We start from the raw sequence: 15,516 nt of genomic DNA, 5'->3' as shown, positions 1-15,516 counted from the left end.
TAATGCTTCCAACTGGCTGCACAATGTAGACCAGTGTAAACACGTAATGACATTATAGTACAGAATGCCAGGCCACATTTAGACATACCTAGACTGTTTTCAGCAAAATGCCAGTCAAAGCAATAACACTCATCAAGAAGAGAGCACACAATAAAGCATGTGTCTCCATGGCCTCGAACAACACGGCCAAACTCTTTAAAATCTGCAAGGAACTGGTCAATCCTGTTGTGGTCTATACCTCTTCTGTTCCCTCACATGTCCTCTGTACAGCTCTGGCCTCTCATTTCTCTGCTAAATCTCAGGACATCCTGTCCTCTATGTCCTCTTCCTCTCTCGGCCCATTTTGGTCATCTCTTCTCTCCTCCTCCTTTTTCCTCTTTCTCTCTGACAACACCTGACGAGGTTTCTAGACAAGTCCAATCTATGAAAGTGTCGTCCAAACAGGTGCTCCGCTGCTCCTCCAGAACCATCAAAGCCCATATTGACACCCTCGCTCCAGCCTTGGCCGATTTCTGTAATCACTCTTTCGCCACTGCAATGTTCCCCTCTCCCTTTGAGCACTCCCTTGTGCACTCACTCCTCAAGAAGCAGTCTGCTGATCCTACCTGCTGGAAAACTATCGCTCAATCTCCACCTTTCCTGAGCAAACTCTTGGAAAAGCTTGCCATCTCCCAGCTTACTCTCCACACTGAATCTGTTGGTTGTCTCCATGACCATCAGTCTGGCTTCAGAGCTGCCAGAGGCATGGAAACTGCTCTCCTTAACACCTGTGCTGCTCTCTAACCTTGATTCCAGCATTCCTTCTATTCTCATCCTTCATCTTTCCTCTGCTTTCGACAGGGTCAACATCACCATCCTGATCAATCGCAATCGACTCTGTGAGAACCTGGGCATCACAGATCAGACCCTAGAGTGACTGACCTACTTCCACTTGGACCGCCACTCCGCTCCCAGGTCGATCGTGGTCCCATTCTCTCCGCCACCTCTCTCTACCTGTGGCATTCCCCAGGGCTCTATCCTCTCACGCTGGTTTTTCAACCTCTACTTGGCCACTTTGGCCTCCCTGATCTCTACCTTATCCTCTAACTTTCAGTGTTGTGCGGATGACTCAGCTTTCCGTCAGGCTCCCCTCATCCTCCTCTCCTCTCTTGCTCATTCCTGAGTGTCTATCTACGATTCAGGATTGGTGCGCCTCCAACAATCTCTGCCTTAATGCCAGTAAGACAGAGATCCTTCTCATTGGGACCCTTGCCACTGTGTTTCCTCTCTCACTATAGCAGACCACGTTGGGCCCTCTTCCTTTGCCTTCCTGCGAGGCAAAAAACCTTGGTGTCATCTTCAACGCCACACTCTCTTTCTCTCCTAACATCTCGGACATCACCAAGAAGTCCCACTACCAGCTGCTCCTACTCAAAGGGACTCTTCTCTTTCTCACTCTCCACCAGAAGCTCACTGTCTCTAAACTGGACTACTGCAACAGCCACTTTCTCAATCTGTCTTCCTCTAGTCTCCTTCATCTGCAAATAATCCAGAATAGGACTGCAAGACTTAGCCTTGGCCTCAAGCCCTGGGATTGTATTTCTCCAGCCCTGAAATCTCTCCACTGGCTGCAAGGATCAGGTTCAAGAACCTTTGCATTGCCCACAAGGCTTTCTGGGGCCAGTGCCAACACTAAATCCAATGCTCTCTTCCAAAATACCTTCTTTCTCTAACCCTTCACTCAGCTACCTCCAACTCTCTAAGGCTTAGACATTTCTCCAGGCAGAGAGTGGGGGTAGACCTCTCTCCTCTGCTGGTGCCTCCAACTGGAATGGCCTCCCTGCCCCTTTCAAACTTGAGGCGGACAACCTGAAGTTTCGGAAGCAGATAAAAGCTTTCCTCTTCTCTGCTGCTTTCGCTCTCTCTCCCCCCCTGCTGACCTACCTGACCTACATGTCTGCTGTACTGACTGGCTGCTTGGCTACCCTCAGAGTCTCTCTGAGTCCAGGCTCTTTCTTGATTGGTCACCCTTGCACTGCCTCTGGGCCTACCATGCACTTAGGGGCTGTAACTGTAACCCTGCAGTCCATTGTTCTCCCTGCACAACCAATAGCTGCTCTGCCCTGGCTGCACTTACTGAGAGCATTGCTGCCCTGTTTTCCCCTCCCCTCTCACTTGCACTTCCCTGCTCCCTTTTCCCTTGCACTTCTCGTTCTCACAATGACACAAGGCCTAGTGAGATTGTTTGTCTTGTCCTCCCTCTATCATCCCTCCCTTGTGTACACTTGTGTACAGGCGCATTATAAATGACTTGAATCACATCATATCATTTTATCACAGATGCCCAGAAAAATATACAATGCCGCAGTAAGAAATGGCTAGACTGGCAGCACCCAAATGCCAATCTAGCCAGGTAATTAAAGTTAGCAGGACTACTTTATCAGAAATGTCCAGTTAAAAGAAAGTCATACCAAACTGAGGAATGACTAGACTGGCTAAATCAAAATGCCTCTCTAGCCACTAATACCACATATCATGCCTGCTTAGCCTGGACATGGACAACCATTATGATTTATCACACAATCCTGTCCCCCCACACATCCACTCTCCCTCCCACCCACCACCCCAACCTCCACAATTAGCTCCTTGGCCCAGAATTACCTCTGCGTCCCTCTTCCTTGTCCCAGAGCTTTCGTATGAGGCTCCTTGCCTCATAGGTAAGTACTGGGATGAGGAACAGTGGGACTAGGAGTGATGAAGATTACAGGTAGCTAAATCAGGCATTACCTCCATGTACCTCTACCTCTTCCCAGTACTTTTGTATGAGGCAGAGTGCCTCAAACACACGTACTGCCTCGTATATAAGTACTGGGACGAGGAAGAATAGGGCTAGGAGTAAGCAAGGCATTAAACACAAGTAGTAGCGCAACACCATTGAGTTGACTGGGCTTCAGCACTACCCCCCCGACATTTTGGCCTATATTGACTCAACTTGGCTAACCTTTAGAGCAGTTGCCAGACCGAACAGGACACAGATTTTAAACGGCACCTGGTTTTTGCTGTTAACAAGAACCCAGCAATTACCAACGTAAAGCATTTCACTGTTAGTACCTGCATTCAAATTCCACATTGTTTAGGCGATTGAAATCGTGATGTGGGTTTAGTACTTGCATGCCAGGGGAGTGATTGGAAGGGTAGAGAGGGAACAGGAGACTTATAGGAGAGAGTTAACTGCTTGTAACATTGAATCTGCACTAGAATAGTCTCATTAAAATGCGTAAATAATTTGGATGCGCCCCTCCCCACCGCATGTGAAGTTAGCGCCTCTCCCAACATTTGAAGGGTTAGCCCCCCCGAAATGAAGGTTTTCTTGTGCCCCTGTACACAAGCACACACACCATTCACCTTATACACACCCAGTCATCCACACATTTAAGTGTGCACCCTTTCACCATACACTCACACAGGTAGCCACCTATACATTTATGTGTGCACCCTTTCACCATGCAGGCACACCCCCACAGCCACCCATACATTTAAGTGTGCACCCTTTCACCATACACATACAGGCAGCCCGCTATACATTTGAGTGTGCACCCTTTCACCATAGACTCATACACGCACACCTCATGGAGTTGAGGGGGGGGCCCTATTACTTAAAAAAGAAATTGGGGCTCATTACGGGTCCAGTGGTAACCGTGCCGGTGCTACCGGCGGGTTGCCGCCAGACCCATAAAAAATTACTATGGCCTGACTTCCCGGTGCCACCGTGCTATTTCATATTTCAAGTCCGGCGGCTGGGAAATCAGGTGCCGGTAATTTCGTTAAACCCCAGACTCCACGGGAATGGGGACACAGAAGCACCTGCACCATTGTTAACGGTGCCGGTGCTTCCATGACAGGTCTGCCTACCGTGGCTGCTGTGCCTGGCAGGGTCAGACCTGTCGGGCACGGCAGCCCCACCAGGCAGACCTGTAATATGCCGGTCCGGAAACAACAGTGCCTGTAAGCTTACCAGCACCGTTGTTTCCGGACCGGCATGGTCAGAATGAGCCCCATTGTTTCTTTTTTAAGTCACTATAACTTCATTAAGAAATTATTTCAGTTAAGGATCGAATCATAATCAAAATAATTTCTTTATGATGGCTGAGTGGCTTCAAAAACAAACAATTTCTTTTTGAAGGCATAGGGTCCCCCCCCCCAATGACATGGAGGCCTCCAGCCTAGGGTCTTCCATGTCATGGGGTACGGGGGCCCTCAGACTTCAAAAAGAAAGTTTCTTTTTGTAGTCACTCTGCCTTCATAAAGAAATTATTTCTGCTACAGAAATGTTCTTTATGAATGCAGAGTGAATTTCAAAAGAAACTTTTTTTTTTTTTAGAAATTTTTTTTTTTTTTTTTTTTTTTTTTTTTTTTACTGGGGCCCCCTCCCAGCCATGTGCTGGTGGGGCCCCCCACACCGCGGGCCTCCCCGCACCGCGGGGGCTGCGGGGGCCCCTGTTACGCCAGTGGCTATGGGGCTGTGGCTTGGACACATTGCATGGTGAATGTCCTGCCTGAATGTTGCCATCACTATGAAGGTGTATTGTCCATACACGGGGAGGTGAGGGCATGTAGGTATACTCTGCGGGATACATAGGTTCTGACAAACCATATCCGGTTCAAGAGGACCAGTCTGCATGGTCTCCACTGTGTTCATTTTATCTACATTTGGTAATGATTAGTTATGCACATATTGGGACAAATGCAGGTTTTCAGAAGTATTACCAACCAATCAGAGACCAGCAGGCACCGTTACACATTGGTTTGGTGCTCACAGAAGCAACAGATCATTGATTTCAATATGCGTGCAACCTTTTCCAAGATGAAATGACCTTTTGAGAGACCAAATGGTGTGTATTCTCAGCAAAAGAGGCTATTTAATTGTACTAAAATCGTAAACTGGACCTTTAAAAATGTTGCACCATTCATTTCTAATGATCACTTCGAATATATATTGTAGACATAATAAAAATGTAACATTTGTCTTACTCAGCTAAGCGTATTATCAGAATCTAGAATATGTATAACAATGATTTAGTATTGTACTCTTTAGAAATGTCCCTATTAGAATGGAGAAGAGGACAAATGTCACCAATGAGGATTCCTGGATGCTTTGCGTAAAATAAGAGACAATTTTGGGACAATAACATTGAATACAGATCTTATATCTGCAATAAGAGTTCTCTGCTTGAATTGCTAAGTATGTAAGGCACACTGGGCCTACTGCTCATTTCTTTTTCACAACTCAGACTAACATTAAAGTGTTTGAAACCATACATTATGTATACTCATTCAACAGTTTCAGAATACAGATGTGGTGATAACATACCTGTGACATCTCCCTTGAGCCTCCCAGAGTTTTAGCAGAGGAGAGGCAGAGCGGGTAAGACATGTTTTATGGACAAGATTGTTGTGCTGACCATGCACTGTCCCCAATGCACCTACATGCTTATAGAAGTTTATGTATATAGAGTGGTGAAATTACCTGCGAGGCTCCCTGAAATTACTGGACAAAATGTCCGAGCCAATAGTCAAGTAGATAGATTGCAAATCATGCCCGGATCAACATGCCGCTTACTATTGCCAAGATAAACAATTCCTGCCGGAGGAGGAACACGAATGCTGAGTCTGTCACCAATATGATACAGTGCTAAAACAGACCACTTTTTCACGTGCATCCTTGCAGAAAAGGAACCAGGTAACACCTCATTCAGAAGAAATTGGAAAGCCTTTGAAGCGGCTCTTTGAGGTTTCTAATCTCAACTATGGAACATCAGAACTGGAAGTAGAACCTGGACATATAAAAGCTGGACAAATGTCTGAGAATGTTAGACAAAAAGTGTCTTCTGTTCATAAACATGCTTGGAGAGCAAAAAAAAAGACAAGTTATGAATACAATACAATATTAAGTAAAAGGGTTGAATATGCTCATATGAATGAGAATGAAAATAAGCATTCTGCGAACTCAAATAAGATGTAGAGAATGACGAAAATATATGAAAAAGCGATACACGATCATGTTAAAAATCCCTATTTTTCATACTTATGATGCGAGCTGATGATACTGACTACTGCAGCACTTAAATATTTTCTGAAGTTCTATGTGTCCTTAAAGTATGACATCAGCTGTCTTATTGAGAGAAGCGTGCTGAATATTTGGTCTGCTTAAAACTCTCCAAGCTGTCTATCAAGTCCAGAACAACATTGGAGCCACCAACTTAATTAGAAGTGTTTAAAACTAGATAAATGTCCACTCTGTGCAAACTGGAAAAGGCTGTAAATCAGGTGCATTCTGAACAATAGGTTTAAAGTTCATGTTCAACAAGTAGCCTTGTATTAAAAGAAGAAATTAACCATTTTGTTTCACAGTTATTGTTGAAAGATCATTTAAAGAGACTCCTATTTTAGCTATCCATAATCTATTGAAATATCACAACTGTGTGACACATTTATGGCCACTGCAACCAATTAATCACTACTGCAAAATGTATGCTTGACTTTTAGCTAATTGACTTGCTGTGATGGTTGTAGTCTACACACCATCCTGATCAAGCACGTTTCCTAATGGGAAGACCGGAAGACAACAATGGACCTGGGGCCTTTAGCCCGCTTGTGGTAGCTTCTGTGGAGGCTCCGGGAAAGAACTATACGGCCTATGATTCTTGGAAAAATGCATAATTGTGTTTCCCTGTAGGATGCTTGGCATGGACTATGGGTATCACCCATTTATTATGTACTGATCAAAAGAAGGCACTCAAAAACACAGGTTAGTCCTCAGTTGTTCATGTTTCATGTACCGATTACTTCTCTTTTGTACTGTTATGTCCTGGACCTGGCCTTCATCTCCTGCATTTGCTCTGTATCACCAACTTGTTTGTTGCCTCTGCTCTCAGTTATGTCTGATTCCGCCACCTACAGACTGTTGCAAGTCTGGCTTGTCTGTTAGCGCTAGTGGGCTTCCGCTCTTTCAATCAAATATGTATTGGACTTCCTTAGGCTGCTCTCTTGGTCTTGTTGGAATTTTTCTCTTTCTCCTATTCACCCTCAGGCCTGCCTCAGTCCTCCTTCTGTACTATTCTTCACTGTTGTTTCCTCCTAGTCCACTCCAACACACATTCTGTTTGCTGTTGATTTCTCCTAGGATATTGTTGCACAGTGAAATTAAATGGTCTGATACTCAGGTAAGGGAAGTGAACTTCTTCACTAAGTTCAGGCTTCTCAAGGGTAGCACCACAACATCTGAAATATCTCCAAGTCTCCCTCCAATGAGCAGATGCCTCCTCTGATGCCGAGCAGCATGCAGGGCACAGATCGGAACGCTTGCAACAGTACCTTTTCGTTTGATGACTGTGAGCGCTCACTGTCTCACCATTGTCTATGCCCACCTCCTGAACAGCATACTTGATAAGGCCATGGTGCTGTAAGGTGGCCCCTCTGGTGCCTGATCCTCTAACTACTTAATCTATCCCATGCTGCATCTGTGCCAGTGATCAGGTGTGCTGCTCCAGTGGCCAAAAATAATTTCAAAGTGGCAACACTGGGAAATGCTGCTACAACAGCTACTACCACATGTTAACTCCAGTGGCCAGAAACTGCAAGGTGGCCCAGCTGGAAAATCTGCTCCAGTGGCCAAAATCTGTAAGGTGGCCCGCTGTGAACCACTGACCAATTCTTCACGGTGCCCTGCTGGGAACTTCTACAAATCTTTGTAACTCCTTTTCCAGTGACCACAATACTTAAAGCTGTTGTTCACTTCTATTTCAGTGGCCAAGACGCTTAAAGTGGCTACAATCTGTCTGTACGGTGGCCCCACTGGGAAATGCTGCTCCAGTGTCCAGTTAACTGTAAGGTGGCCCTGCTGGGAAATGCTGCTCCAGTGGCCAAATAACTGTAAGGCAGCCTCACTGGGATGTGCTGCTCCAGTTGCCAGAACTGCAAGGTAGCCCCACTGGGAAGTGTTGCTTCAGGGGCCAGAGACTGTAAGGTGGCCCAACTGGTACTCCAACTGCTACTACAGTTAACACCCGCCCCCAGCTTCCTCCTTCCTGCCATGCAACTACTGTTGGGCTATGCGACAGGGTTCAGCTCACCTTTGGGGGTCGGTGGGCCGGTGAATGACCCCTGCCCTTGTCTCACTGCTTCTTTTATTCCTTCAGGCACTGCTTACTCTGGACAACTGTACGTTCCTGGCCCTTCCCTCAAGTCAGCTCATCACCAGTGTTGCGGGGTGAAATTAAATGGTCTGATATTCAGGTAAGGGAAGGAAGTGAACTTCTTTATTACGTTCCAATGACAAGGTATATACATCAGGTAAGTCCAAGGGTAAGTAAGTAGGAAGGTAGACAGGAGACATCCACTGGCCTCCTCTCTCAGGGGCTGCTTTTCTTCAACTGACCTTCATGGAGCTTACAGGGGCACTCACAACACAACATTCCATATGCATAACATTCCATCAGGCATTCTCTCAGGCAAGCATTCATGCAGGACCAAAGCAGGGAACAACAGATATCTCTGCACTCGCTGGCAAGCATCACACTCTTTTACCTAAAGATGTGGGTTCCACTACTAGCATTTGACCTGATCTTTACATTCTCCTTACTTCTGTTTATTGGATTCTGGAAATCGAACTTGGCTACCCATGAATTGTTTCCTTGTGTAGTAGTTTGAACCCTTGTGTCATCTGGGTATGGCCTCTCTGGATTCTTCTTTTTTGTCTCTTCCTCGTGCCACTGGGCAGTTTTATGATCTAGGGACATTATCCTCTGTACTCAACCTTCTCCAGACTTCTTCTACTAGGGGATACAGTCACCAGGTATTAAGGGTGCATTTTGGGGTATTGATGGAGTTTCAAGTTGTGTATTAAGTACCTAATTCTGCTTTGCCCTTGACTTGCAGCAATGAGATTTCACGGTGGTGGCCTTATAGGCCTTCCGTGTCAGAGTAGTCCTTCCATAAGTTGGCCTCTTAGTTGGAGGATTAGTTGGGTTGGGCCAGATGGCTATCTTCAGAGACATGACACTTCTGGCAACCCTAACAACAAGATCTGATCTGAGGCCACAGCATCAGATCCTGCTCAGGGACTTTAAGCAGGTCAATCTGATAGGTCATTTGAAAGGGTGACTTGACAATGAGGATTTATTGACACAGTTGTCAGAATGACAGAAACACTCTCTAGAGTGCCTGTCGGGATGAATACTGCCCAAGGTCTCCTTCCTCAAACCTTTTCCTTGTAGATGTGTGCATGGGGGCAGTATCAAATTTGGCTGATGCTTGTTCTCATTGTTCTTGAGCCTCTTCTAATAGTTTCTTGGAAAAAAAGAGGAATTCTAATGAAGGAGAAGAAATCAAATACTCTACATGCACCAATGACATCATGCTCTATATGAATTCCTTGTCTAGATCTATTTGTCGATATTAAACATTATAGAAGGTTGTTCTAAACATCTTGGGATCTCCTGAACAGAGGAAACTCCAAATGGTTTGCCCTCAGCCTGATATTCGACCCAGAAATGCTAGGAAATCCTAGAAATGATGTGGGTGGCTTGATTGTTATTAGGGGTTATTTTGCCAATGATGCAGTACAGGTCACTAATACAAATGCTTGTAAAATCATTCCTTCTAAAGTTGGCTTGAAAATGTTCATCTTGCTGGAGATATGAGCACCCAAACCTTTTCTTTTCTTGGACCGACTCGCTACTAACACATTTTGTGCAGGAGGGAAAAGGGCTCATATCTCCAAAGCCAAAGTTAAGAATATCTAAGGACAGAGAAGGATTGGAAAGGATGGACTTCAGGTTATTTCACTATGCCTTTATAAAGCGATCCATAGAGCATCTACCGCCTACACAATATTTGAGACAATTCCTGCTCAGATGGTTATAAATACACTCCTCTCACTTGCTCATCCCTAGATGGGTAGAAAGTGAATGGACAATGTTAAAACTCACCCCTCTGACAGGCTACTTATCCACAGACAAGCCCCCCCTTATTTTCACATCCCAGGTGATCTGAGCGACTATAAGGAATACCAAATTAAAACTGGATCTACGTGCTCTGGAGGACATGGACATTGTGGAGACACCAATGTCATGCAAATATAAAACCACAATCCACAGTGTTCCAATTATTTGGAGGAATTGTACCTGGAAGGGTAGAAACACAAGGTATAGCGTCCTTTCATCAGTAAATGATTGGGGGACGGTGGGGGAACCCCCCAAAAATAATTTTAAAAACATTTCAAAAAGTTTTTCTGGCAAAACACCGTCTTAAAAACGGTGTTGATTAAATGACATAGAAACAAACATACAGGATCATTGGTAGGGGACTCAGTGTCCCAAGGTCTGTCTCGTCAGGAAATATTTGGTCCAAATGCAAATTAGTTGCACCGACTTCACCGGAGAAAAGTGGCCATGAAAAGATTCACCACCACTATCACACTTAAAATTCTCTCCCAATTTGAAACAAAATTCACATGTTCTGGACTCCATTGGGCAAAGAGCATCCACAGTTCACATGTTACTTGGAGACAATCCCTGCCAAGAAAATTATAAATAATCAAGGAAAACTTGTTTTCATTGTATTTTTCTCACCTTGTGTGATCTGGGGATGTCAAATGAACAGAAATGTGTGATAATGCGTTTCAAGCAACAAACAGTGTTCATCGTGTTGCGTGAATTAGTTATATGCACAAGTGGGAGGTGTTGTTGGGCAGAACAGTATGCCTACAGTCACAGATTGCAAAGTTCTCTGGTGGGGAAACTCTGTTGGTGGAGGAATTAGCACACAGCACCTGGAACGAATTGTTTGAACATTTCGAAAGCAAAATGCCATAAAATGTGCATTTGGCATGAAAAAAAATACAGAATCACATTATATCGAGTAAAAACAAAGAGGTGATGGCCGGAAGGTTTAGGATGAATCTTAACCACTGGCATTGCTCTGACAACCCTCCAGACTATTGTTCTTCGCCTGCCAAGCCATTACAGAAGGGGAAAGACCATATGCAAATCAGGTGGCTTTGCCCCACCCTAAAAGGGGCAGTACATCCCGAACTGCTAGGTTACTTTCGAACCAGGGGTATGGGGGTGTCCCTTGCTCCCTATGTTCATTATAACGAGATTCGGGGGCTGCAGGGTTGTCCCCCGCTTAATAGGGAAAGAGTGCACTGAGGAAAAATAACGTTTTTAAAAAAAGAAAAGGACCCTGCGGCGGCAGTCACTACCCATTTTAGGGGTCATGGCGCGATAGGAGGATGGGACGGGAGAGAAGGTAAGTGACAACAAGCAAGGTATCTAGGGAGCAGGGGGTCACGCATAGGGGGAAAGCAGGATTCGAAATTCTCGTTATTCAAAGTTTTACACGTCGCACATTTGTGCTGTATTCTTTTCCACCACGACTATATCACATAGATCCACCTGGAATAGGGCAGGTTAGTAAGGGTATGTTTTCACGAGGGCATACCTCTTTCACATCAAGGGCTTTGCCTAGTTTCCGCCAGTGATGTGACATTGTTGTTACAAAGCGGCAAAGACTCCAGCAAAATCACTCAGAATGCCACTGTTTTGCTGGCCTTATTATGGGGCGATTCTATGGGCAGGAGGTGGCTAGTCTCCTCAATACCCATTTTAGTGGAACCCATTTCTGCTTCTCTGGGGTATGATGGAACTTCCATCTCCCATGAGACATGCTAGTTCGTAGTGCAAAACATTGAGCATATTTTACCAGGGCCACAAACGGATGAAGGTTTAGTGTGTTGAAATTATGGAGAAATGACTGCCACAAGAGCGCAAGAAATAAAAAATGACCTGATGATTTGTCGGAAAGCATTTCACCTGCAATAATGCTGCAGATGTGGGTCACCACATTACATAAGAATTCATGTTAGTTTCAAACCATAGAGCCGCCGTATGCATACCTAAACTTCTGAACTTCGGCAGAGCAGTCTCACTCTTGGTAGGTGCAAAATGAGGATCGCAGATGGCAGCAGGCCTTATTAAAGGATTGCAACACTTATCTGTGGATCCAGCGATGAGACAGGGAGTCGGTAGAGAACCAGATAAATTCATCTAATCTGAGAGTATGAGCGCGAGAGGAGGTGTAGTAGGAGGACAGAGGCTGGAGAGAGGTAGTTTGAAGGTGGGACATGATGACTGAGGTGGAGAATAAGAAGGAGGTAGTAAACAGAAGCAATAGAACAGATCCAGAAAGAGAAAGATCTAAGCGGGGAAAAGAGGACACATCCAATGGAGGGGTAACTTAAAGAGAGGACTGGAACTGACATCAGGGGAAGGAAGTAAAGAGCACTGAGGAGGATACCAAGAAGGGGCCTGAAGACAAAAGTGTCACTTCTCTGCTTCTTGGTGGTGCTGTCTGCAGACCCGCGAGGCATTGTCACCTGTCACCAGAGATGATCCTGAATCACTATTTAATCTTTCCTTGAATAAACCTGTATTTCCAGAAACATGGACTACCCTTCCAATAAAGCACCTACAAGATATCTGAAAAGCCCTTTCCAGAAAATCGTATGGACTCATGGATGCACACTGGTCTTATTGTGATTGGTAGGAGACAGGAACATTTCAATGGACTGCAACACTCAAAGCTCCACCACGATTACTGTGCTTTTGTTTCTCTACAAACAAGTCTGGAATTTGTCAGCACTGTATCCTCTCCAAAAGTCCATGCAAGGAATTTCCATTAACCATAACTGAGTCTGCTTGTGTGCAGCCCAATCATACAGCCCCACCCTAACTTTCCTCCTTGCTAGCACTGCTTGTAAGCTGCCCACCCTTAAGCTCCCTGTTTGTGCGCTGCACTCAGCTCTTCATGTAGAGGAAACCCATTTAGAATCTCTCTGTGCTTTGCTGACCACTCTGCCATATGCCTTGCCTATGATTGATCCCTCCTCCTGTGTTGCCTTGCTCCCTGCTGGCTCAGTCCTCCCCTCTCTGTCTGCTGCCAGTGTGTTTTCTTCTCCCCATTGTGCTATGTCCCTGCAGCCATTTACTCCTGTTTCTTGTGCTGGATCCCTGCATCTCCCTGCCCCTGCTTATGTCTCTGCAGATTTCATGTCCATTTAGTCTCAAGCTTTAGCCCACTTAGGCAGACTCTCTTTCACTTGCTTCTGTTTGTACTTTTCTCTTAGTAGTTCCACAGCCTTGCATGGTTTGTGTGTTTCCAGTTGAGTTTTCAAGCCTGCATTAGTTACCAAGATTGTGTAACCTTGTAGCAGTATATTGTCCCTGTTACCTTGTACCGGTTCCTTGCCTCTTTCAGCTTGTACTGGTTCCTTGCTACAGTTTTCTGCATTCCTAGTTCCTGCTTTCCTGTTCTTAATGTTTGCTTTCCTTTTGGGAATCTTAGTTTCTGGTAAGTGTTTTATGCATTTGTACAGATATTTTCTCCTTTACCCTAGGATCCAATCTCTGCCCTTTCCTTTGTCTTTTCCTATCCGTAGTCTACAGTGTATTTCATGTAACATTGAGTGGCTTTCTGTTCCCACAGAAGTCATCCATTGCATGTTTTTCGTCAGGACCCACACAGGCTTGTCTCGTGTAAGTACACTCCTTGTTTGTGCCTTATGGTCCAAATACTGAAGTTATTGTTACTGCCCTATTTTACTGCTCCCTTCAATGGGCTCGCATTGTGTGATGCCTGTAAGAATAACTTGTACAGAGGCATTGAGCTTCCCTTATTTTTCTGGGTAGTCTCAAGTTCGACCTGTTATTGTTTGTCCAGTAAATGGTCCCCATCCCTTCTTCATCATCGCAATCTGTCTTTTCTGCCTGTTCCATTGTTTTTATTTAACTTGTCTCCTCTTCCTTATTGCTTACCCTCCTGCTTGCCCTTTTGTATCAGCATAGCAGCCCCCAACCCTACCTAGGATGCTCTGTACACCTGACAAAAAAAGATGAAGAGAAGAGGGTGGGGGAGCTAGAGGAGACGATATATGAAGAGGAGACTGGAGGAGTTGAGGAAAAGGAGCAGGCATTTTATCGCCCTGAACGATTACAGTTAAGGAGGGGTGGAAGTACAAACCGGAGATGAAGCAGCATAGGAGTTACAGGAGGAAATGATGAAGAGATGCAGTGAAGAGAAGAGAATAGGAGCTGAAAGAGAGAATCCTTAAGGTATGAGACTCTTAAAACCTGTCAAGGAAGTTGATAAGGAGGGAGTGTTGTGGACTAGAGATAGGACTGTGAGCCATGGAAAGGGAAGGAACCAATGAACCATGACTTCAGAACAGCTTAGAAGACCAGCCATCATATGCAGGTTTTTAGACTAATTCATTTGCAACCAACCCTGACTTCTGCCATTATTCTGGCCGAGCACATGTGGGACGCTGAGGCACAGGAGCGTTGTCTTCCCCAGTAGTCGAGGTTGCAAAAGACAGAAACTGAGACATCAAAAGGAATAGTTGAGAAAGAATTTGGGGGAGGGACTTAAACTCCCAAGACTGAAGAGTGAGTAAATGCATCAGGAAACACTCGTGTATAGGCGCGTTACAAATGCCATATTATATCATATCATATCAGGGAAGGGACACAGAACCAAGATTTGGAAACCTTTAGACTGTTCTTCGTTTTGATCCTCAAGGGGAAGATACCCCTATAGTTAAGTTCTTTATTTATCTAAAAAATGTACAATTTGTATAACCATCCCTAATAAATGTGTATATTTAATCCCAAACCTCTGTGTTGCAGTTATATTAATCTTACTCGTGTTGTTGATAACAGCTTAACCTGGAATAGAATTCTGGGACATTATTTATTAAATGTTCCTTATAGGAAACACACATGTCTGAAATAAGAAGCAGCCTTTACCGTCACTTGCTGGGAAATGACCATTATGTCATTATCTGGAACCCACGAGGTTCAAAACTTAATTGTGAGAAAAAGAACAGCGAGTTTAGAGACCATAAAATACATCATGTTTAAACCAAGATTCAGTCTAAAACACACACTCTCAGTCAACCATATATGATGTGCATATTAAAGGACATGAACCACGCAATCGTACTATATGTCCAAAATGCTCAGTGTATAAGGCAATTTTGAGTGAAATCTTAAAGACATCATATGTATGGACCGGTTTATAGTCAAAATCTCGAAAACAAAATCTCGAAAAAAAAATCTCGAATACAAAAGGCCGAAAAAAAAATATCGAATTTTTTTTTCAATGTGTTTTTTTCCAAAATGGGGGGGTTCCCCCAACCCCCCTTTTTTCATTTTTTTTTAATTTTACCCCTTTTTTTTACTTACCTGACCCCAAAAACATATATAAATAAATAAATAAAAAATTCGATATTTTTTTTTTCGGCCTTTTGTATTCGAGATTTTTTTTTTCGATATTTGGTTTTCGAGATTTTGACTGACCACCGTATGGACCAGTGGCATCATTACATAATTTGTTAGACCTGTGCAAATGACACATTTTGCTACTTTTCTTGCAGGAGGCTTATCTTAGTATTACGAATGGGCTATCGTGGAACATTTG

The 15,516-nt window shown here is 44.4% G+C and overlaps 1 long non-coding RNA gene across 1 annotated transcript in view; it reads right to left on the bottom strand.

The window, feature by feature from the left end:
* Window positions 1-14,907, bottom strand: part of LOC138581264 (uncharacterized) — a 31,622-nt gene extending 16,715 nt beyond the window's left edge. Inside the window, exon 1 of the long non-coding RNA XR_011304487.1 lies at window positions 14,844-14,907. This is a non-coding gene — a long non-coding RNA (uncharacterized lncRNA). The remainder of the gene's footprint in view (window positions 1-14,843) is intronic.
* Between the last annotated feature and the right edge of the window lie 609 nt (window positions 14,908-15,516).

This window comes from Ambystoma mexicanum, chromosome 3p (assembly GCF_040938575.1).
Source record: "Ambystoma mexicanum isolate Mex_15411 chromosome 3p, UKY_AmexF1_1, whole genome shotgun sequence".
NCBI lineage: Eukaryota > Metazoa > Chordata > Amphibia > Caudata > Ambystomatidae > Ambystoma > Ambystoma mexicanum.
Note: the sequence above shows the minus strand (reverse complement) of the source record. Positions and strands in the feature narration are given on the sequence as shown.